Below are 24900 nucleotides of genomic sequence, written 5' to 3'. Positions count from 1 at the left end.
GTGTGTGAAGGTTGGATGGGATGTGGCTCTACTCTTCCCTCACCAGCAGGCTCTTCACATCAAGCCCTGAAGAGGTTAAATGAGTGATGCCTTTTGAAAGATGGGAGCTCAGGTTTTGAAGTTTGGGGTAATATAGCAGAAAAGTTGTTAGGCCCAAATTCATATCTACCTAACTCTGGAGTACTAGTAATGAGAGCAGAAGATTTAGGCAGAGGGACATTGTTTAAATCTCCTCAACACACCTAGATAAGAGACAAAAAATACCAGGGCACCTCCATGATAGAGAAAGACAGCAGCACATAAAAGCCAAAAGGGAATACAGATTGACTTTGCCCCAGGGAAGGCAAAGTATCATAGACAAGACAGCTTTGCCAAGTTACTACATATTTCATAGTGTGCTGTATGAAGTCTGTTGTAGTGGCTCAGTGGAAAGCGTAATTGGAAGTATCAGCCTGCTCTTAGTGCTGGTCTGTGGAGCATTCAGCATTACACTGGTACTTCTTTCTAACTCCCTCTCCATTGCTCTGCCGTTTCAGTCATTCCCTCCCAAAAGAGAGCACACAATAGAAGGTTTTGCTATCCTGCTCTACTGAAGGTCTTTCTCACACATACCCACGCAGATATATACACACCCTGTCTTCTCCAAAGAGTTAGAGAAATTCAGCCTAGTCATCACAAGGAGCTTCACAATCTTATATTAGTAAAAACCTCATGTAGTCTGAATCATTCACTGTTCTTCCATGGGGACTCCCTCTGTGGACCTGTACAAGAATCGAGCACACATGTACGTCAGTGGGATAAGAAAAGGAGGAATATCTGGAAATAACAGCAAAATATGTAAGGAGAATGCCTTCTCTATTAGGGGAATATCACACAGAATGCAGACCAGGAAACATCCTCTATTCTAGAAGCTGTTCATTAATTCATTAATTTTCCTTTCCACATATTACTATTTTTAGTACAGATCCCACAGAGCCTATAGCAGCACATAAGGAGATGAGAACGCAGGTAACCAGTGCAAAGAAGAGGCACCAGATCAACTGGGTTAAACACCACAAAACCAGCAAATATTTCAAAATAAGAACCAGAGAAAGGAGGCAAGTTCCCACATGAAGAGTAGTGTAAACAGCTAAGTCCTCATCAAGGGAGGAAGCAGTCTGTGAAAGAAGGAAGAAAACATCACTGTTTCCAAAAGTAGGTAGAAATTCTATTCCACCAATGACTTAGAAATATGCTGAAGCAAAGATATGAAGGCACAAAATGCAGCACAGCACTGCATTCACCAGCAGGGAAATTAATAGCTGTATCACGTGTCATAAAATAGAGGAAGATAGCTTAGTCCCTGAACAGGCTCCCAGACAGCAGAATACCATTTAAAAGGATGGGTTTCAATAACAAGCTGCACAGAAATATCCTCTGGACTTGAAACAAACAAAAACTTGTCTTTTTCCATCTGGATGAAGCTGAACTATCTTCTCTCATTCTCCAGATTAAAATGGATGGAACAGAACAAAAGTCTTAATGTATAGCTTGAGAGGATAGAAATCCCTTTTCTAGAGAAAAAACATGTTAAGTGCATGGGGAAGTTGTTGTGCAAACTGGAGATAAGAGTCTCTCAGAGGGGCATGTTCATAAAAATGCAAAAAAGACTAGAGCACAGACATTCTGCAATGCTAATTTTAATCAGGTGGTCACAACAAATATACAAAAACACTGCCTAAAGAAAGAACAGCAGAAAGCCTAACACAAAAGCTAAAAACATGCAATGCTTGCATATTAGCCGCAGAAGCACAAAGAACACAAAACTGATATCACAGGGAAAGAGGTGGGAGTCATCCTTAAAGCAAAACAAGATCAGTCAGGACAGGTCTGAAGCATTATGTCTTATTAAGATTTACTTGAGCATGAGTGACTGGCAAGAGCAGGTGAAGTGAGATTGAATTGTTACAGGAACCTCCACAGAATCATTACTCAGCTGCACAAGACTGACAAGAAGTTGTCAGAGTCCATTCAAAACACGGAGCCAAAAGGTAATTGTGATCTAAAACCTGGCCAACAAAACAAGAAGTTATATCCTGACATTTTGAAATAAATCAATCCAGCAAGTCAAATCTCACCATTCTCTTTGGAGAAGGAAAAAAAGAGGGTTAAAATTTTCAACTTGACATGCCATTAAAATAACCAGGTCGATTATTAACACTAAGAAATAGGAAGATAAAAGACAACAGCAGTCCATAAACATTTTGGAACACCAGATAACCTATGCATAGGGAACACAACCAGAGTGCACACGCTTACACGCTTCTTAGATCCAGAAAAGCCCCTCTTGAATCTGGAGAAAGCTGACCTCATGGAGATAGAAAAGTGTTAGTGAGTGCTGCTTTGAAAAAATCAGGGTTTGTGCTGGTGCCTTCATCATTTCTAACAAGGAGAACCTTTCCTGTTATTTAGGAAAGCTTGCTAAGAGATTCTTCAGCGTCTTTCACTTAGTACTTGGAAGACAAAATAAATGGCTTCAGCCAGCCTGAAGGAGGAAGGAGAAATCTCTCCATGCCTTTTACTTTTATTAAAGCTGTTAAGTTTAAAACATGGAATGGGCTGTTTCCTTTTAAGCAGCTCAGCAGAGAGATGAAGGTTTCTGCTTCTCCACAAATGCCATAGACCACATTTGTCCCTTAGTAACTACATAATGCAATAACAGCTTGAAGAAAGAGTAATAAATATAGCTAACAGTGTAAACATCAAAGGTGGATTGCTTCTAGGCACATATTTAACTTTGCCTGTAGTTTAGTCAATGATTTGAAAAGTCCTTCCCAAACCCAGGAAAAATACTTATGACATTTGGGAACTAAACCAATTTCCTTTGCAGTTCCTGTTGTTTCAAGGAAAAGCAATTGATTTCTCAGGGGAGGTGTAAAGCAGCAGAATTAAAACAGTACAGACCAGTTCATACAGAGATATGAAGACAGATCTATGCAGTGCCAGCTGCACCACTCAGAAACCCCAGAGCAAACTCACTTCACTCCCAGCACATCAGAATGTCTCTAAATGCTCATGGGTTTAGCAAGAACAGAAAAGAACCCAATGCCAAGTACCATAGCTGCCTCTAGCTTGAAAAAACACAACACAACCAAGCCATAAACAACAAAACCCAAGATACACCAACAGGATTTAGAACCCACATGGACTTAAGACCTGATCTGCAGGTTGATGCAGAATAGATACTTGGCAGAGATACCAATGCTTACACAAAAAGTTAGCAAGTGGCCATTGAAGTTTCAGTGGCCAAACTGAAGAATGAGGAAAATAGGAGATCTTAATGACTCAATGAGAAGTCATCTCCCAGGCTCATGAGAGATGCAGAATAGCATTTTACACAAAACACAGAAGGAATTCCAGCTGCTGAGAGGACTTAAGACAAGCTTCCTGTGCAAAGTACTGTTCCAAAGACATAATTGTTCAAAGCTTAAATGCTACAACTCCTCTGACCTCTTAGCTTTCATGCATGAGCCGCACAGTAATTCCCACCCTTTGCCTGCTCCTGCTGAACTTTTGCAGTCTTTTTCTCCAAGTCTCAATCAAATGCTTGCCCTCCAGAGCCTCTCAGAAATCAAAAGCAAGCTGTGGAGCAAAGCCATCATGTTTTGCTAAGGTTGTACAAATGACAGCTTGCAGTCTTCCCAAGAACAGAGGTGCAAAACTTTAAAGTACCTTACAAGTGCAATCTAGCTGCTTCATGTTTCTATGAAGCTTTGATCTCGCTGCTCCATGCTTCCAGGTGAGTGAGTGGCATGTACAGCAGGAAAAGGTGAAATACTGCTTCTAAACACGCCGAGAATGACAGTACATCACCCAGTGCTAAATCTTGGGGTGCTTTGTACCCCTCAGACCAGGTCTTGACTCTCCATCACTTCTTAAGTGACCCCTGGTGTCATTTTGCAGTCTGAGAAAGGTTTTAGTAAAAACAGTAGGTGGGAGTCTTCACCAAGTCTATCTTGGTTAGGAAGGAAAAAGGTCAGGGGTAAAGCAGACAAGCAGGGGTCCTTGAAAACATCCTTCTTGGCTCCTGCACTGGGTTGATAAAGAGGAGGAAACAATCTCTTCTGTTCACTGTTTAACCAACATGAGACTGGAATAAAACTATTAATGTATTATAGGAATTATAGAGGGGCCAGTAGATAAAATTATATGGGATGTACCTTTTTGATTATTTCCTGGCTTAAATCCCAACTCAGTGTGCTAGTTGAGCTGTCAGGTTCCTCTGATCCATTTGTACTCTCTTGGTACATACAGGGCAGAGAAATGAGATGGTTGTCAGTAGGAAAGGAAAGGCAGGATCCTCAACAGGTGACTTATCTGCTGGGCACAGGCAGATCAAGCACATCCTTCAGTTAAAATGCACTTTTGTTAATTACCAAACAATGGCTTTGGGTTGAATGTAGCTAACAGAAGGGAACAAATGGGTAAGTGCAAGAGAAAGTGAAGTATAAGTAGGACAGGTCAATACAGTCTAATAGACCTACAGGAATTTTATGTAGCAGCTAACCGCCTAAGCATGAATTTTATGAAATCCATTTAACTTGCAGATGTCCTGCATGCCTGGGCAACAAAAAGAGATGACAATGACACAGTTACAAGCAGGAGGCGCATGTCTGAGCGCTTCCCTAAGACAAAGTATATCAGATGCTTCACTGTGATTCAGTATGGCTGACTGATGAGGTAGGATCTTCAAAGTAACAGTGGGGAAACTTCTAGGAAGAGTATAAATGTCTTAAAACCAGTTAAAATGTACATCTCTGTCAGAGCAACTTGACCAGACAGCTACTTTCACCACTTCTAGGAGAAAGATGTAATCAGCACAAAGGGTACAGCCAAGGTTTCCTCCTTCGTGACTTAGACCGATGTCTTCCCCAGAGAAAGAACAGCCCTGTTCAAAGTGGCTCTTGTCCACAGGACAAATAAGCTGTATGCTTGCAGTCATTAGCCTTTAAAAATCAGAGGAAGGAGTACTTGTAAGGACACACTCAAGTACTTCTCCTGTAGATCAACTTTGTTTTCCTTTTCTCTTCTCTTCATAGTTTGCAACAGCCTCTTAGGAGCTTGAAAGTACACATTGCTTCATCTCCCTACCAAACGTGTCTTTTTCCATTTGTCAAACACTAATTCCCTGCACCCCTTGTGCCACTAATTAAGCTTAAAATTAACATGCAAGTAAACAGCTAGAGTCTCGTTTGTGCATCTCCATCATCAGAGATGACAGGAAAAGAAATGTCATGTCAAGTCCCTATCCTCACAGCACATCACTTAAGAACACAATAATAGAAAAGCCAGTGAAGTTTCAAGCCCTGCTATTCCACATGGGTAAGTATAAACAACTCAGGATCTTCAAGGCAACCATCACTGATTCTCAGAAGAAAGGAAGAAGGATAGATGCTGGCTGAAAAAGGTCCATAAAAAGCTACCAAAAAATTTGATCTGGCATTTTGCTTCTCCTGAAAATTCTCTCCCTTCAGATTGATGTATAAGGAGAAAAACATTTGCTACAGGCCAACGGGCACAGCAGTTGACAGGCAACCAGCCAGGGAAGGTGCAACTTGAAGTACTATAGAAAAAGGAGGAGGGTTTAATGGTGTCAGAAAAAACAGTCCATCGACTCCTTTTGAGCAGCACAGCCTGTATGTCTACACAATTTGAGGGATTTAACTTTCCTCTGCTCCACTTGTCAGTTTTCTACATGTTGAAAGATAAGAGCATTTTAAAATAACACAAGTTTGCTCTCACTTTCTGCAGGTCTGAAAAAAAATGGGCAAAACCCCAAACAGGAAAATCAAGCCCAGTATCATACTGGTTTCCTTACTTGTAAATTTCTTCTTAAATGCATAAATATAAATCCCTGCAAATTCAGTGATTGACTAGGTTTGAAGGGGGCAGGTGAGGAAACCAGTCTTTCCAGGGAGGAGACAGAGGGAGGTAAACTAGAGTCAGTGGTGAAATCAGCAACCCAGCTGAAGTGCTTGTACACAAATGCACACAGTGTGGGTAACAAACAGGAGGAACTGGAAGCCTTGGAACACCAGGAAAACTATGATGTAGTTGCCATTACATAAAAGTGGTGGGATGATTCACACAACTGGATGGGTATAAGCTCTTTAGGCAAGACAGGTGAGGGAGAAGGAGGGGTAGCCCTGTATATTAGAGAATCTCTTAATGCCACAGAACTCAAGCTTAAGGATGAAAGGCTTGGGTGTCTATGGGTTAAAATCAGAAAGAAGGCTAACATAACTGACATGCTGGTTGGAGTCTGTTATAGATCACCCAACCAGGATAAAAAGATAGATGAAGTATTCTACAGGCAGCTGGAGATTGTCTCAAGATTGCCAGTCCTTGTTCTTGTGGGTGAATTTAACATGCCAGATATCTGCTGGGAACTTAACACAGCAGAGGGGGGGCATTGCAGAAGGTTCCTAGAGTGTATGGAGGACAGTTTCTTGACACAGCTGTTATGTGAACCTACCAAGGGTGAGGCCCTGCTAGACCTGCTGCTCTCAAATAGAGAAGGGCTGGCAGGAGATGTGGCTTACATCAGAAATGGTGCATCCAGCAAGATCAGGCAAGGTTGAGGGATAAGGGATTGCTTAGCCTGGAGAAGGAGGTACAGGGGAGACCTTATTGCTCTCTACAACTACATTAGAGAAGGTTGTATACAGGTGGGGGGTGGCCTCTTCCCCCAGGCAACCAGCACTTGAACAAGAGGACATAGCCTCAAGCTGCACCAAGGAAAGTTCAGGCTTGAGGTGAGTAGAAAGTTCTTCACAGAAAGAGTAAGTGGCCATTGGAATGGGCTGCCCAGGGAGGTGGTGGAGTCACCGTTCAAAAAAGGATTGGATGTGGCACTTGAAGCCATGGTTTAGTTGTGAAGAGGTATTAGGTATTGATTAATAGGTTGGACTTGATCTGAGGTCTTTTCCAACCTGGTTGAGTCTGTATTGGGCATAGAGAAGTCCTATTTGTTAAAAACAAACTTGCCAATCATTTGAAACCTCCCTCTTTTTTGGAAAGTAAATTCCTTTTAATCAGTAAAGGAATGGTTCATTCCATCCCAAAAGAGCTATGAGGGAGTGACAAGGTCAAGGCAGATGTTTAGATTTCCTCCGCTTATGTAGAAGCCATGTGGACATGTTGCTCTCCATCAACAAGACACCTTTGTTGTCAAGTGAGGCTTGTGTCACTCCTAGAGTCTGACCCACTAAACACTCAAACCTGACCTTGAGGTCTCCTTTCTCCCTTTGATAATTATTTCCTCTCGCTAAGGCTAAGAGCAGCAGCAAGGGCTGTGATCACATGCGTGAAGGAAGCATACTAACGCAATTCAAATGCTAATGGCTCTAGACAACTTGCAAGCAGGTATTTTCTGACAGTGAGCACTGAAAAAAAAACACAGAGGAACTTTTCTGTCTCAGCCTACTCAAAGGAGAGTACATGAGCTGCTTCAGCTCTTAGATGCCACTGTCCACTCTGCATTAAAGGTAGAAAGGAAGAGGTCACACACCGCACCCTTCTAACAACAGTTTGAAAGCCATTAGGCTTCAGGAACACCAAACAAACCCACCTTTTGTATTGCAGCATGCTATTTTTCATTGGATAACTGCATCTCACTTTATCTTTTGTTCCTTGTTACTTTTAACAGTGTTGCTCCTCCCTTCTTTTCTAAAGTCTCTCCTAGTTCTATGGTTTTATACAGAGCCAGTAAAAATTAATCAGAGTACTGAGGAGCCATCCTCACCTGAGCTGTTACACATCCAGGCTCCTTCCTCCATGCAGAGAGGCAGAAGATGCTGATAAGCACTCCCACAACTCTTCTGCCTGCCTTCATTTTAACCTTGTACTTAATCCTCTGTTCTCCCCCACTCCCTTCCAGGATTGTCATTTCATTCTTTCTTCCTATTAAAAAAAAATGCCACCTGAAAAAAAATTACCCAAGGAAAGGAAAAGCCAGACAACATCCTGCTGCTCACACTTTGCTGTGTTAATTCCCTGGGCTACAATTGCTGCTATAATCAGATTATAGTGTTCAATAATGGATCATACCAAGACCAGGAATGATGAATGGTGGATCAAGCTTTCATTATCATAACAACAGATAAATAGAAATGAAAATGGAAAATAAATTGAATTGAATATAAGCACTGAAAACTCTTCCACAGGATTAGCTGAACACTATTAACTATGATGCTAGGGAAAGTATTTGATTGTGGATGCTGAGTAATAGCTCTGTAATTATGCTCTTCCTACTACTTTTTAATTATTATTTACTTACACTAAAAATAACCCTGAAGGTTGTAGTCAGGGCTGAGACTCTGTTGTGCTTTGTGTTGCTTATTCATAGAGATAGAAGAGATTGCTCCAACAGTACATTCCATGAAAACAAGCCTCAGGAAAGCAGATCTACAGACTACAACCAAACTATCTCTCTCTGGGAAATAAACTTAAATCAGCAGCATATTTCAGAGCTGGGTCCTGGCATTGAACTTTTGGGATGTACAAAATAGAGAGAAGAGGAAAGAACTACAATATCACTGTTGGGTGTTATTGAGGGTACAGGTTGGAATATAAATAAGTGAAAATGAAGTAAAAATTCAAACCTGAGGCTGAGAATTTAAGTGAAAGGATGACAAAAGGAATGATGTTTTAAAAGCCATTTACATTAAGATTTCTGGCAGATTTTGAAATGCAGCTTTCCTCCTGCTCTAATCACAGAATACTGCAGAATAAATCTATGTAACAAAAAAAATCTTTTGGCTGGTACAACTCAGCAAGATGATAATAATTCCACCAAAAAACCACCCCAGCACTAATTTTTGTACTGATTCAAAGCTATGTTTAAAACAATGCATAATTACGTTGATATCTGTCCCTTTCAATCACATATTATACAAGAGATGAACACTAGGAAGCATGCTCTAGAGTCTTACCCTGGATAGGGAGGGTGACAGCACCCAGGGCAGCAGCTTTCTGCCACCTCCCATTTAAATCTCTCTTTTGCAGATCATTTGGCAAAGCTGAGCAGCAAGTTCATCTCAGCTTGTGTTCATGTGCTTTGAACTACTTAACATCTTCAATAAACCCTATGGCTGGGAGCTCATCATTTTATGTACTGAGAGCTCCATTAGCAAAGGCTGTAAGTGACTCTTCACATTACTCAGTTGCTTGCAGGTGTAGTTTTTGCCAGAGGTTTTTCTTGTTTGGAGAAGAGTTGTGCTAAGAGGCATTAATTACATTTCTCACTTGTTTTTATATACACTGATTTACTTCCATTAGCTTTATACACTCAGAGACAAATCTTGTCTTTTTGCACATGTAAATTCATTTACTATATTTATGCATACCAGGGCAGGAAATTACTAAAATTATTTGCCCAATTTTGATGCCTGCTCCCACATTAAGCAGATTTCACAAGTAGATTATTCTGCCTGGGTAGCAAACACGACTCATTGGGTTGACTGTAAATTCCTCCAAGAGCTGGATTTTAGTTGCTTCTTCAAAGCTGTCTTAGTTGCATGCAATTGGGATGTAACAAGACAAGGCATCCCAAGGTGTCTTCAACATAACTTCCTTCTGCTTCTGAAGGTCACTCACTCTCTCCCAGCTCACTTTCAAGGGGACTATATTTGGTGTACATGACAGAAAGACTTTTTTGCTTGAGTGAAGACAGACTTCTCAAACCACTGTGGTTTTATAGTATTTGTTCTGAAACAAAGCCTGCAAATAGTATCCTGCTTAGAAAAGCACGGCATGCATGTTATTTAATCTCTCCAACTCTTGCCATATTTCTCATGGTATTAATATACTATTCTTTTATCCAGATTCTAGAACTGCAAGTTCATTTTAAAGAAGACTTTGACCTTCCTTAATATTTTATTTGAAATTATAAATTACTGATTTTTTGCATGTTTTTATTATTCATCATTACAACATTTGACTCAGTAATTAGAAAACAAGGGACTCTAGAAGACCTATATAGGCTATATCCCAGCTGAAGGTTTGCCATGCCTTAGTCATCCAAGCAGTGCTGAGGTGACTGCTTGCCAGAGACCTCCAGTGATGGGTATTGTACACAGCTCTAAAGGTCTTCCAAGATGACTTTTTCCCTAACCTCAATCTTCCCTTCTGTATGTTAATCTCACTACTCCATGTCCAGCTTCTACAGTACTGCAAAAATCATACTCCCTATTTTCAGCAAATCAGACATAGAATAAACCAGGTTGGAAGAGACCTTCAAGATCATCGTGTCCAACCTATCATCCAACACCACCTAATCACCTAAACCATGCAACCAAGCACCCTATCAAGTCACCTCCTGAACACCTCCAGTGATGGTGACTCCACCACCTCCTTGGGCAGCCCATTCCAATGGGCAATCACTCTGTGTAAAACTTTCTCCTCACCTCCAGCCTAAACCTCCCCTGGCACAGCCTGAGACTGTGTCTTCTTGTTCTGGTACTGGCTGCCTGGGAGAAGAGACCAACCTCTGCCTGTCTACAAGGCCTCTCTCCCTCTGGAGTTCAATTTTCCAGAATCTTAGGGACAATTCAGCATTTCCCTTCAGTGTCTTACCAATATGTGTATACAACACTGCAGCAGAGATCTAGCCAGATGTCACCAAAATGGACAAGACCAAAAAATCTGACTTTGGTACTTGTCCTGAAATGCTAATGCCTAGAGAAACTCTCCCTCTCTAATTAGTTTCCTCTAAACATTATGATCTAGAAAAAAAGCAATTGCAATATATATTTATTCTTTTCCTGTTAGGAATTTGTGCAGAGTTTCTTTGCTAGCTTGGTTTGTAAACATTGAAGAAAGCATCTTCTTGTAGAAAGGTGTCTAGAGGCCACATCCTTCAGCACAATCTGCATCCCCCACATTGTTCCACACAGGATGAGCACTTCTGCTGCAATCACAAAGCAAACACACTGCTTTCTTTTCCCACTCCATCTAACTCTGCCAGTATTGTTAAACAGGCCAAGTTCTCTGCTGGGATCAGGGTTGTCTTCTGCATTTAGGGCTACACTGGAAACCGTTAATGCACAGTGTTTTTCTACCATAACTGGGTTCGTCAAGATCATAACATGAAGCCACATTTGTAAGTGGCCAAATTCAGCCTGGCAATGAAATCAGCCCTGTAACTATTTTAACACAGTGCTGAGACCCCTCCCTGGGAGATCTGGCAATTCTTTACTACCATTGTATTCCTACATCTTGCTAGTGAGCAATTTCTAGTTTCCAAGTAAGTCTCCAGTCCTGTTAGTTGCAAAACACACACCAAGAGCTCTTGATTTAGCCCCTTCAGTGGCTGTTTAACTGTTTATTGCCAATCTCCTGTTTTTCTAGTAAGTTATGATGCATAGGAAATGCAATTAGGTGCAATTTGTGGTGCAGTTTTACCAAGCCACCTTAGTGATGAGAGAAGCACAAGAATGCAATTTGGGAAGAAAATGAAATATGCAATAAACTGAAAGCAATCAACAGGGTAGGTCAGACCACAAAGGAAGTAAGTGGCAATATAATGCATTTGACAAGCAGAAATACCAAAGCTAATAAAGTGCAGCTGTATGAGACAAGAAGCTAGGGTGGTTTTTGAATCATTTATAAGCTGCCATTCAATTGCTTGCCACCACATTAGCATATTTAAATAGTTTTAATCTGGTTTCATTACTGTGATTAAAATTGCTGACAAGGATAGAAAATAATGATGAACAGAACTGATCATAGCAAGCAGTGGGACTGTAAATGGGCTTATGGAGTGTCTGGTTTGAGCTAGAACAGAACTAATTCTGTTCAGTGATTTTACTTTTCAGCACAGCCCCTTCTAAGCAACTTCACTTCCTGAACTTAATGGTACATTTCTGCTTCTGCATCTGCTTCTAGTAGTGATAAACTTGTTAACTTCTACCAAGAACTGGTGTGCAGAAAGGCTCTTGCTTATTCTTGCTCCTATGGCAACCAAAGTCACTGCTAAATCCTGTGTACTATGTTGGGGTGCAGAAAGATGTCACGGCTGTGAGAAGGAGCAGGCAGGACAAGTGACCCTAAACTGACCAACAAGGTATTTCACACCATGTGTGTTATATTCAGTACAAAGCTGAGTGATCACAAGGGTCAATCTCTTCATCAATGGCCAGTGTCCTAGAAAGGGCTCTGTTCATTCTGCTCCTGAATCCAGCTCCTCCCTCCTAGTGAGACCAGTCTGGGACTTCTCCAGTGCCTGCCCACAGCATCAGTGGTGACAGTGACATAACTGCCATGAGGCATTTAGAGTTGTTATTGGGTTTGTCACATCCTGGGATTCTGATTTGTGTACATTTTACTGTATCATTTTCATTAAAGTTGGTTTGGTTTTCTTCGACAAACCATGAGTCCCCCTCCTTTATTCCCTTTTGAGTAGGGAGAAGGATTAATAGCATCTGTCATTTACCCAGCAGCCAGCCCAGCTCTGGTCCTTGACACAGGCATTAGGAACAGCAGCACACCTAACAGCAGCAAAACACAGGAGGCTAATCTACAGGAGGTATATTTCAAAGCCTCCTTTCCTCTTTTGGTTTTAGTTCACCCTTTGTACTAGATTATAGCTGAAGTGGGTGTCAGAGTGAGTAGAAGATACCTGCACCCTTCAAGAGACAACTGAAGAGGTATTAGTCCTCAAGCTATCTGCTCAGAGGCAGCAATTCTGACATCCTATACTGAGATCTGTTGATGGGCAGAGTTAGCTGGCATATCACTGGTTCTGACAAAATAACTGATGAGACTGACAAGTCCTTAGAAGCACCAGGAGCTTGAAAATTCATTACACCTTTATGAACGTGTCTTTTGCTGTTACGTTTTCTAATCTTGGAAACTAGGGGAGCTTTTAAGTAAGTGAGAAAAATTGCAAGCAAAGTTTTACGAAAAAGCACTGATGGTTCTTGAAGAAATTGAAAGACCTAGAAAGTATCTCCTTCCTGCATGCCCCAAAGTAACTCAAGAGAAGACCAATTTCAGTCCTTAGAGTGATAGTGGCAAACTCATTTCCACAATAAGAAAAACTCATGTGAGGCTGAAGAGCATTCACAGCATAGAGGAAGCTTCTCTGTATTCCTTAATGTCTGCAAAGTCTATTTTGAGCTGCTGGGTTTCTGCAATCCCCCTCCATCCCTTTGTTTCCAGAATGCAGGAATCAGACACTGGCTTTCCTGCTTTCCTGAGACTCCCTTGCCTCCAGGAACCACTTACCTTGGGGCCTGCACATTCAGAGAGAACGGATGCCTGTCCCAGAGTCTCCTCCACATACCCATCTCAAATTTCCATAATTTAAGCACCCCAGAACACTGCAGCATCTCCATACTGAAAGTGCACTAGATGATCTTCACATCTGGACCTCCAAAAGAACATTTAAAGCCTGCCCTCTTCTAACACTATAGCAATACACAGACAGTGCATTGTGGCATATATGGGAATTACACTAAATTTCAGGCTAGCATCCATGAGACCATCCTTCCTCTCCTCTGTAGGGTCTACAAGTCTTCAGAGGCTTGACAGAAGTAGCATCTTTGTTTGTTCCAAGAGGAGTTACAGGGCAATATCCCCAAGCTTGGATGATGTCCCAGAGTCAACTTGCTTACCCGTGGGGGCAACAAATAGAATCTGGGAACATGTGGACCATGTGCATCTGCCTCTGTAGATTTTTGCTTTGTCTGTCTTAAGAGAAGCAGCTGAAGTGCAGGAAAGCATGCTAGAACTCTGTGCAGGAGTAAAACAAGCAGAGAGAAAATAACTGATGTGTAATCAGACACATAAGAAATACATACAAATGAGATCTGCCATACTCTTGCAGTTCTATCTTGTTTCCTATCTTTTTCACCTAAGCTTTTTCCATGGAAAATGACAGAAGGCAATATTTCACTGAGAGCAGAGATGACAATTGTAAACTGTGGGTGTTTTCACTCGAAATTGCCAACACAAATTTTGATGTCTTTCTCCCATAGAGGCCTTCAGGAAAAATCAAAGAAAACAAAACACCCCCAAAGATGATGCCTTAGAGGTTTTTTAAAAGCTAGAATATTGCAGTAAAATACAATGCTGTACAAAGCTACATAAAATTTGTGGGGCATCTTTTACAAGAACATCCCAAGGGGCTTCATATAATAGCTATAAACCAGTAAAACAACATCAGGGCACAGATTTAATTTTTGTAAGTGGCAGAACATACATTGATGACTTTCCATCATTACTCATCATTGGAGGTCTAACAATACTAGTAAAATGGTTTTATCTAATGGTAGTTTAGGTGAAAAGCATTTAATGCCTCAATACAGTCCATGCTTTATCATTTAAATCAACCAATTAAACATAGTATCAAACCAAAACCAATTATGACCTGTTTCAGCCAGGGAGGTTTTCTGAATGGTTAGCCACTGTTCACCATTCCTTCACTTACCCTGCTCCATCCCTCTCAAACTTGTCAAGGGACGAACAACAGAAGAGTAGCTGAACAAAACATTTTGCTCAAGCATGCACCTTTGTACCATTTAACCTATTAAAATACCTCTGCCAAGGACAGTGTGCAAAGAAGGAGGGTTTTGGCAAGGAGCAGCAAGTAAGAAAAGCAAAGGAATATACATCACAATGGAAGTGTCTTAGCTCCTTTTTGCACCTCTCCTCTGGCATTACTATAACTTACTTCACCTACGCCCCAGTCTCCCCCTTAACAATCCTACATGTTAGAAGTTGACTCTAGTTGTGCATTCCAGAGCTTTCCCTTTATTCCTAGGGGGGTACAGACACTTTTCTGCTGAATCTAAGTCCACCTAAACAAGAACTAGCACCAGAGCTCTGGCAACCAGATGAACTTGCAAAGCTGGAAATTCATTCTTTGAAGAAAGATAAGCCAAGCACAATGCGACAGACAATAGGCTGGAGAAGTTATGAACTGACCTCAGGGAATAAAAAGTAAAATAGTGCCTGATTTTCAGCTCTTTGATATAGAAAAGAGGCCAGAGATGGGGGGTGGGGAGGAAATCCAAGACTAAAGTGGGAATATCAAATTAGATGTGACAGTAACAATTAAATGCATTAGCAATTGTGAAAGCTCAGTAACTGTATTTATCTGCTTCTGAACACTTTAGTGTTAAAGTGACCACCAGCCAATATACTTAAAAGAACATCTGAGGAATATGTAAGCATGTAGGGTCTTGAAATATCAATAAGCAGCCTGAACAGTCTGATGGCCTGCTTCTGTTGGCAATCTCTCTGTAAGAGAGTAGCTTGAAGAAAAGGAGTTTAGCACAAAACAAACCCTCTAAGGTTTTTCATTCTACACTGGAAATAAGCTGAAGGATCATTGCAAGAAAGTATCCAGGGAACAAACTCTAAATTCTAGGCAGCTGTCCAGGGACAAGAAGAGTTATTTGCCACAGACAAAGACCAGACTTACATGAGATGCACTCAGTGGTGTTGGATATCACACAAAAATTCATCCTTGTAGGATGTTTTTTCCTCCTCAGGAGAACAACTCACTGATCTTCTGACCTTATTCACACACAACTGACTGCTATTCACACACTTCTGCCCTCAGAAAGGGGAGAAACAGATGTGCTCTCAGTCCCCAGCTTCTGCATAACAGAAATACTTTTCTCTTGCCTGGAAACCACTGTAACAGTGAAGTGAGCATAGTGTTTCCTTCAAAACACCCCATAGAAGATAGGGGCAAATTAAGCCTGCTCTTGTGCCAAGGCAGATCAGAAATAGTTTAAGGTAGACAAAAAACCCACACAACATCAGGGCAGCCTCTGAACCATCTCAATACCTCCTCATCTCTGGGTTAAGCTCAAGAATGACAAGCCCTCCCTATTAGTTAAACCATAAAAAGTTTGTAATCTCAGAATTTTCTGTGTATTTGCTGAAAGGGAGATCAGTTCAGTCCTCACTGTCACCAGTGTCTGTGCAGACACCACATGGGCCGAGTGCTCTGTATTTACAGAGAGCACACAACACTCAAGCCAACAGAAGCAAACCTAGTCTGTAATAGGACTTGTCAGCCACAGTATCACCTATCAGACTTAATAGCTCTGACTGATCTAAAAAGCTGTAAACTAATGAAATCTGTATGTTTTACAATTATGGGTAAGTAATCAGAGCCCCACACTACTGAAATGATAAGCTCAAAGATACAACATAGGGGAAAGCTCCTTAGGGCTTAATCCTCAGCTCTCAAGCAAGCCAAGCGTAAAATCCTTTAATCAGATCTAATAACCTGGGATAATCTTCAAAATAATGACTGCAAGGAATAACACATTCCTGCATTCATTAAATCCCGAGATTAAAAAAAATAAAGGGGGATTTTCTTTAGCAGCAGTGTTAAAGGTATCCTCACACTTTGCATTATTCTTACATTAATTTCTTATTGTTCATATTCTGTATTCAAGTTTTTCAGATCACACCTCCATTCCACCAAGATCATTCTGAATTATGGCCTGCATCATAGTGTACATATAGGGATTCTTATCTCATTATCTTCTCTATGGTAGAATCATAGACAAAAACACTGGGCAGAGCCAAACTCAGAGGAGACCTTCAGAGAGCTTCACTGGCAACACACTCAACATCGACATGAAGAGTTTGTTTTGAAGGCATTAATCAGGCTACAGTCATTTCCTGTACACTGTAATTCCCTGGTGTCTATCCACATTCTACACCCACTTGGACTCTTACTTATCTCTAAGCACTCCCAGAAGGAAAAAATAAATATGCAAAGCACAGCTAAAATTGCTTTGACAAAGACCACTGTGTTCCTCTCCTGCCCTTGGCTGGCATTGCTCTCCTTTAGGCACTGGTATTAATAGCACTATCCACCTGATGGCAGGTGAAGATCAATAGAGAATGAAGCATTCATCACTTCAGGCTTCTCCAAATCTTCTGTCTATTAAGTGTCAACTTTTGGACTCCCCATAACTAATGCTCCTTGCTATTTCATCTCATTTTCTGCCTTGCCCTTTTTGATTAGGTCACAGAGATCTTGCTATGCCTTTGTTCTCCTCCTTAGTAGTCTGGCCTAGTTTCTACTTTCTGTTTCCTTTCACCTGTGTTTGAAGTCAGTGAAAGGCTCATAATTTAGCCACACTGATCTCTCACTGACTTTTTCATCTCTCCTCTACAAGAAGAGAGCCTTATTAATATTCTTCTTTAAGGAACCACTATCTTTCTTAAATTCTTTGTTCCATCAGGCTTGCTTCCCAGGCAACACCTACCAATTTTGTGACTGTTGAAATTGTCTTGAAAGCCACTGTTACTCTTTTGCTACTTATTTTTCTTCAAGTCCTCTGAATCATAAGTGTATCACCTCATCATCATTCTCACCTAACCTGGCCCCTCTCTAGTCAAACAGCAGGTTTCCTCCTATTGGTCAGTATCTAACCAAAGTTCACCCTATTCTAGTTATCTTAATTATCTTTACCAAAGTCCATCAGAAACATGTTCTAAGATCTCCTTAAACAGACTCTCTCTTGAAACACACTTTTGCAACAGTTATCAGGGTAACTAATGACCTGCATTGAGACTTACCTCCTCCATCTTGCATGACAGCAATTGCTATTCACTCCTATGACTTTCTGAAGAGCAAGAGTGGTTTTTATATCCATCTAACTCCTCATTGTTTATGCTTCTTCTGGAACTGCTTAATTTCAAGTCAAAGATCTTCACTGGTCTTCATTTTTACTCATAATCATGTAATACATTCTTGGGTAAGGGGTAAAAGAGGCTTCCTAGTATGCAACCATGCATTTACATGCAAGATGCATGTTGGCACTCATTATGCCCTGACCCCTGCCCCGGTATACTGACTGAATGGGATGACCACCTGCACCCTTGTTCCTCTCATCCTTGCCACTCCCCAGCAGCCTTATGAACACTTTGACCTGCAATACTGAAGTGTTCACCAGAGAGTAAAAGCTCCACAAAACAGGAAACCTGAGCAGGTCAAGGAAATTGAAAGCTGTGTCTGTACACAACAGGGCGCAGCATATGAATTTACTTCAGTGGAAGTGTTTAGCCACTGAAAAAGAGACAGGATGAACCAGCAGCTACGTCATGAAAGGACAGAACATAAAACAATGGAAGAGGGGAAGAGACATTCACAAGAGGAAGGGGTAGTGCTCTAAAAGTCTCTGGTTTAGGAGATTTTCAGACTGAACAGAGCCCTTGCCAAAGCCAATGTCTGTGGCTCTAATCCTGCTTTTTTGACCTTGTTCTCTTCTTTCACAATCTTGACTTTTACCATCACACAGTCAGCATCCTCAAGGTTTCTGCCAAACTTCACATCTTGTTTGTAAGCATGTGGTTCAGCCAAGTGCCTGCCCAGTTATCAGTTTCTCAGTCATCTGCCAGGAAGCTGTCACCAGTGCTCTCCAGAAACCTGCTGGACTGCTTTTGCCCCGCTGCATGGCCTGGACTAAATACATTCTGAGGTCTAGGTCTTGCAAACGTGAGGCTTCTGAGAGTGGTTTGAAGGAAGTCTCATTTACTTCTTCTCATCCTGTGAATGTCATGTATTGCATAAAAATTAATAGAAAGCCTCAGCAAGGATGGAAATGCATTTACAGATCCATAGCAAGTGTAGAACACATTGAAAAACTGCAAAATCTAAGAGACAAAATGAAGAGTCAAATTTAAGGACCCTTTCCTCTGAAGATGAAGTCATAGAAAACTTTAAACAACACAACAGGCTATAACCATTAAACAAATAAGTCCATGAGCTCTACTGGGATGGATTTGACAGTCCTAAAAATCAAGATATGCATTCATATGCATGTATCAAGCAGCAAAATAGACAGATACACAGAGAAAGTCTAAGAACATACATCAGTAAACATCTGCACATTCAGCAAAGATGTATTTGATGTCTTTTGCAAAGGCTGGAAAGTAGGAAGCAGTGCCATTAACACAGCAACCAGCAGGACCACAGGACATGCCCCTGTTCAGACAGCTGCACAACAATGGGAAAAAAGGCTGTGTTGTTGTGCAACACATGATCCAGTGTACCAAAAAGTGAGACCCCTTTTTGTGTCTGATTTTTACACATTGTTGTAAAGAGATCTCATTAAATAAACAGTATTCCAATAATACACCTAACACATACAAGATAGACACAGGGAGACAAGCAGGCACTGCTTGGGAACTACTAAGTTTTACCAAAAGGGTGTAGTACACAGAGCCCAGAATACTAATTTGATCAAACACAGTACATGAGTAAAATCACTGCAGTTTAGGAAAGATATGGATCTTGTGGCATCTGCTATACAGAAGCAGGAGGCATCATTCAGAGACAAAATCAACAGATCTGTTTTCTCCCTTGGTTACCAGTGGAGCAAGGAAGAAGGAAATGTTATATCAAAAATAAAACACCTTTTTCATACCACCTAAAGAAACTGCTGAATCTTTCTTGCTGAATCTTTCTTGCAGAAGAGTTTAACAGGCTAGTCAAGTGTCATAGGTAGGTAGTCTGAGTGTCCCTACAGAAGGAACATGGAGTGTTCCTGCACTCCATAAGAGAGAGTGCACATTTCCCTTGCACAGTAACTTCTACTGCAGCAGCCACTATTGTCTTCACCTCAGAAGACTTCAAGGCAATTATCTTGCACCGCACAATTTTCATTTCTGTCATACAACTAGTCAAAATGATGCAGAAAAATCAAGATCAATAACAGAAGGAGCTGAGCATTCACCCTCCCTCGTCACAAGGCCATGAGATGCAGCTAAGAATCCAAAATTACACTTTTTCAGCTTCTGTGCCATGAGAGAGAGGAAACCTGGGAGAGCAGAATGTTTTGTGGGCACATGTGTGTCCACCTCACCACTGTAAGTTATGTGAGCATTCTTTATGAGTATGTGCAATAGGATGTTGATGTCACATGGATCCAAGCTGCACTAAGCTAAAGCAAAGGGTCTTAAACAGAAGACCAAACCTTACTTTCAAGCCAGAGCCATATTATTCTGAGGTGCAAAAAAATTGTCCCATGAAGCTATGACAGGACTGGAAGATAAAATGGTTCAAAAATAAGGATAAATGTAAGCTCTCTGCAAGGCTCATAGAACCTGTGCTAGATTAGTGAACAGGCATTGATGTTACAGCATGAGAAGAGCCCAATAGAAAGAAAAAAAACAGGAACCTTTTTGCATTAGAGGCAAACAACAACTTTTGACCTGCTGAAAGACCTCCAACTCTTCACTGAAGCAGCAGGGAGGGCTGGGAGAAGTACTGCTGCAGAATCATACATCAGGTTGTTTATTTGCCTTTTACACCTCCCCAGGTTTGAGAGCTACTTGAAGATGTGTACACAAACTGAAATAGATGGTACATTTGCTATATTGACCTAAGCAAGGATCTATGAATAACATTTCCAAGTTTCCTCTGAAGCTGCAGTTTCAAAGCAGAAATTAATCAATAAGCACTGCCTGCAAGACTCAAAAGAAAACCTCTAAAAGGTATCACCAAAGAGGATTTTGCAAACATGGAAGTACTCCATCATGACTGAGGTTCAGCTTGGGTGCCATTAGTAATGGCATGAACATTTTCAAGAGGAGCCAGTGATCTGAAACCAGCAGTAAACCTGCATGCAAACATCATAAAAAGCTTTGCATTGAATCCACAAGTCTGCAGGATGAAGCAGAAGCAAATCACTGAAGAAGAAACATTTCAAATAGAAGAGAATCTGTCTGTGCATATTTCTACTATTGAAATGCTAACACTCTTGTCTGGGATAGTTTGTTCAGCCCCAAAAACCAACTCCTACAGTGATGGAAAGCAAAATATCAGAAGGGATTTTCTGACTCTGGTCAGGTGGGTGAGTCACCATCCCTGGAGGCGTTCAAGAGGAGATTGGACATGGCACTTGGTGCCATGGTCTAGTCGTGGGGTCTGTATTGATAGGTTGGACTCGATCCTCGAGGTCCTTTCCAACCTAAGTGATGTTGTGATCCAAACAAATCAAGATAGTTCTCATTTGGCCACAAAGAAACACTAATGAACAAAAAAAGAGATGCTGAAAACCAAGAATTTCAAAAAAGGAAGTGTTTGCCCAGTTTAAAATGGCCAGTGCTAAGCCAAGCTGTCATGCTCCAGAAACAATCATTTCAAGCACGGTCACTAATGAGAGATGAAGACAAGACCTTAAGGGAATGAGGCTTTTCATAGACTCAGTAAGGTTGGAAAAGGCCTCAGAGATCGAGTCCAACCTATCACCCAACACCTCATGACTAACTAAACCATGGCTTCAGGTGCCACATCCAATCCTCTTTTGAGCATCTCCAGGGACAGTGACACCACCACCTCCCTGGGCAGCCCATTCCAACGCCAAATAACTCTGAAGAACTTTCTCCTCACTGCAAGCCTAAACTTCTCTTGGCACAGCTTGAGACTGTGTCCTCTTTTGAGAGTTCACAGAATTTGACAGTAGCAAGTGAAAAGGGTAGGCACCTAATAATCTCTCTGTAGATAGCTCAGCAACATGCTGCCCCAGAAGACTGATAAAGCAGTGGCTTGGCAAGACTGTGCTCCCTTCCAAGACATAGACACATATTAAAGCTGTGTGAAGGCAAACTAAAAGGCTGTCACTTATTGGATTCATTAAAGTTCACTAGTTTAATAACATTTTACTTTGAAAATACAGAAAGGGTTCAAAAGTCAGAGCAGAAAAGAGTTCTCACAGAACAAAAGCCTCTTTTCCCCCCCAATTTCTATAACCTATATTGTGTTTTCTGCAAGATTATATATTCATGTAAAGCAAACCATCACCGATGCTAGCCAGAACATGGGGCCTGTGAACAGGGGTTTTGTGGCTTTTGAGTGTGGATCAGAGTAGGTATCAGGAAGAAATTTTTTACTATGACTTTTTTTTACAGTAACATTTAGTGAAACTCCAGCACAGGCTGCCCAGAGAGGCTGTAGATGCCACATCCCTGAAAACAATCAAGGTCAGGTGGGATGGGGCTCTAAGCCACCTGATCTAATGGAAGGTGACCTTTAACAGTCCCTCCCAAGTAATCCTATTCTATGATCCTTACAGAAAGCCCTTCCTTAAATTGAAATAGTTGCCTTCAATGCTCAACAGGTACAGCCAAGGAGCACTTATTTTCTGTCAGTCCAAGTGTCAAATAAAAGCCAAGCTTGCTAAACAGAATTCAAACATTATGAAGAAGGGTGATTAAAGACCTCTTTCATAGCAATCCTCTACACTTAGTGCATGCTGTTCCTGTAGTCCTAGTCACTCTTTTTCATACTCTTTAACAAGAAAGAGTTCAGTTTACATCATTCCTTATTACTGCTACAATCATAGTCTCAAGACAAGATTCATACTGGCCATTTTCTGGCTCTTCTTGCACCATTTCTCAAGAAAATGAGGAACAGGAATTTCAGTGCCTAATATGCTCTGTGAGTTACAGGTCTGCACCAGGATTATACTTCAGCTTTTCTGATAGCAGGTAATTCTCTGTCCTGCCTTTCTCTGCATACATCTGCTTGAGAACTGACTTACAACCAGCCCTTACTTCAGTTTTGTAAGGCACCCCTTCACTTCTGGATCTGACCAAGCTGTGATACCTCATAAGCAACCAAAAGAAAGGATAGTAAATTTATTACTGAAATGTAGCTTAGCCATACATCCATTACCAATTTCACCCATCTGGGGGAGCTTGCTTATAGCTCTCTGGTGAGAGAGACTTAGTATGCATATAGTCTGTTGGCTGGGTTACAGGGAGTAGTAGTAAGAAATTAAAAGTACAGCTGAGGACCTATTGCTCATGGTGTTACTCAGGGGTTGATACTAGGTCCAACAGTGTTTAACATTTGTGTTAACAATTTGGGCATAAGCATGGACTCCAACTAGCAATTTTGCAGATGATACCAAATGGGAGAGAAGAGGTCAAAGCATGGGACTTAGCAGCTTAACAGATAAGAGAAATGAGCTGGTAGCAATTTCCCAGAGTTCAGCAAATGTAAAGCTCTATATGTGGGAAAGAATAACCCACATAACAGCACAGGCTAGGGGCCAACTTGCTGGAAAGCATCTCCACAGGTAAGGACCCACAGGTCCTGGTGGACAAACTGAGCACAAGCAAGTAGTATGTTTCTGCAGCAAACAAAAGCAACCAAATACAGAGCAAGAGCACAGACAGTAAGTTGAAGGAAGTTATGTTTTCCCCTTACTATTTGGCAATTTTAAGAAAGCATATGGAGTACTGCATCTCACTTGGGGCTCCCACATACAAGAGGGACACAGACATACTGGAGCGAGCAGAGCAGATGGCTACCACAACGCTCCAGCGCCTGGAGCGCATAAAGTACCATGAGAGGATGAAAAACCTGGGGGTTTGCAGCCTGGAAAAGAGAGAGAATTTAAAAGAGGATCTTATTATTCCTTACCTACCTAGTGGAGAGGTTGTGGAAACCAAAACTCCCCCCCAGAGGCTGGGGAATTCCCATCCTTGGAGATACTCACAGTCCAATCATAAAAGGCCCTGGGCAACATGACCCAACACTGATATTAGACTTCCCTCAAGCAAGGACTTAGACCAGACCTCTTCCAACACAACTTGCTCAATTACTTTGTGATATAAGGGAAAGCAAGTAACACCATCCTTTCTCTCCTCTTTTTCTTCACCTTTACAAGGTTATTTGTGTTGCTGTCTCAAACACTCTTAAACATACCCTCCCCAGGGAACTTTCTTCCCTATCTTTAAACCTTTTGAAGTATTCTAATTCTGCCAGTAATTGCATTCTACCTTTGTGTTGTGTATGGAAAGTGGCACATTGTTGAATATGAAAAATAAAGTCACTCACAATGTACATTCTAACAACAGGGAAGCTTAAAGTGGAATTAATGACTGATGAAACTACAATGAATTGAGAAAAGCATAATGAGCTCCCTGTAGCCTCCACTGTACTGCCCACATTCCATTATCTGCTAAACTACCTTTCTTCAAAAAAATCTGGATTAAAATAATGTGAACTGAAACTAATGAAAACATCATCTTAATTAACACAACACTGCAAAGCAGTTTGAAAGGACCTTTGCATGCCAACTAACAGCAAGCCAGAGACACAAGCAGATGTATGGATAACCCCAGCTCTCTCAGCTTGTCCTCACAGGAGAGAGCTTCCTGATCATTTCTGTGGCCTCCTCTGGACCCTCTCCCACAGGTCCACATCTCTCCTGTGCTGAGGACTGCAGCTAAACACAGAAATACAAGCGAGATCTCACCAGAGCAGAGGGACAGAATCCCCTCCTCAACCTGCTGGTCACATTGCTTCAGATGCAGCCCAAGGTGCAGTTGGCTTCCAGGCTTCGAGTGCACATACCACACAGAGGAGCTCAGTCCCAGTAAGGAGGCCCCACCAGGACCCGTGGAAAATATCGGAGTAGTCATGAACGCTTTTCCTACCTAACAACCGGGGGGCCACCAGGCCCCCCGGCCTTTGTTGTCACCACCACCAACACCCAGTGTGCACCATAGGTACTCACCAGTGATGAGAGGAGGATCCTCCAGCCCAGACGGGCTCAGCTTGGGGCTTCTGCCTTTCCTTGCGGGGATTAAAAAGGAGAGTGGGTGGGGAGGGCCAAGTGGCCACACCTGGGATGGGAGGAGACTCCAACAGAGCCCAGGTGCTCTGGGATTTGAGGCGAAAATGGGGTGGGTGGGGTGGAAAAGGGGCAGGCTGTGGAACCAGTGTTGTTGAGAAAGAATGGGTATTAAAATAATATTCAAATAGGAATTATTGACTTTTAGTGATTGCTACTTTCAGGATGTCCCACTACTCTTGGATATTAGATAATTTATTGACAAACACAAACATGATTTTGATAGGCCAGTATTAAG

The 24900-nt window shown here is 41.6% G+C and overlaps 1 long non-coding RNA gene across 1 annotated transcript in view; it reads right to left on the bottom strand.

Moving 5' to 3' along the window:
• The window catches only part of LOC137445026 (uncharacterized), a 44446-nt gene extending 19870 nt beyond the window's left edge, over positions 1-24576 (bottom strand). Inside the window, exon 1 of the long non-coding RNA XR_010988313.1 lies at positions 24546-24576. This is a non-coding gene — a long non-coding RNA (uncharacterized lncRNA). The remainder of the gene's footprint in view (positions 1-24545) is intronic.
• Positions 24577-24900: the final 324 nt, after the last annotated feature.

This window comes from Melanerpes formicivorus, unplaced genomic scaffold, assembly GCF_026170545.1.
Source record: "Melanerpes formicivorus ecotype bairdi unplaced genomic scaffold, bMelFor1.0.p_v2 SCAF_13, whole genome shotgun sequence".
Taxonomy (NCBI): Eukaryota; Metazoa; Chordata; class Aves; order Piciformes; family Picidae; genus Melanerpes; species Melanerpes formicivorus.
This window is presented reverse-complemented; position numbering and strand designations above follow the sequence as displayed.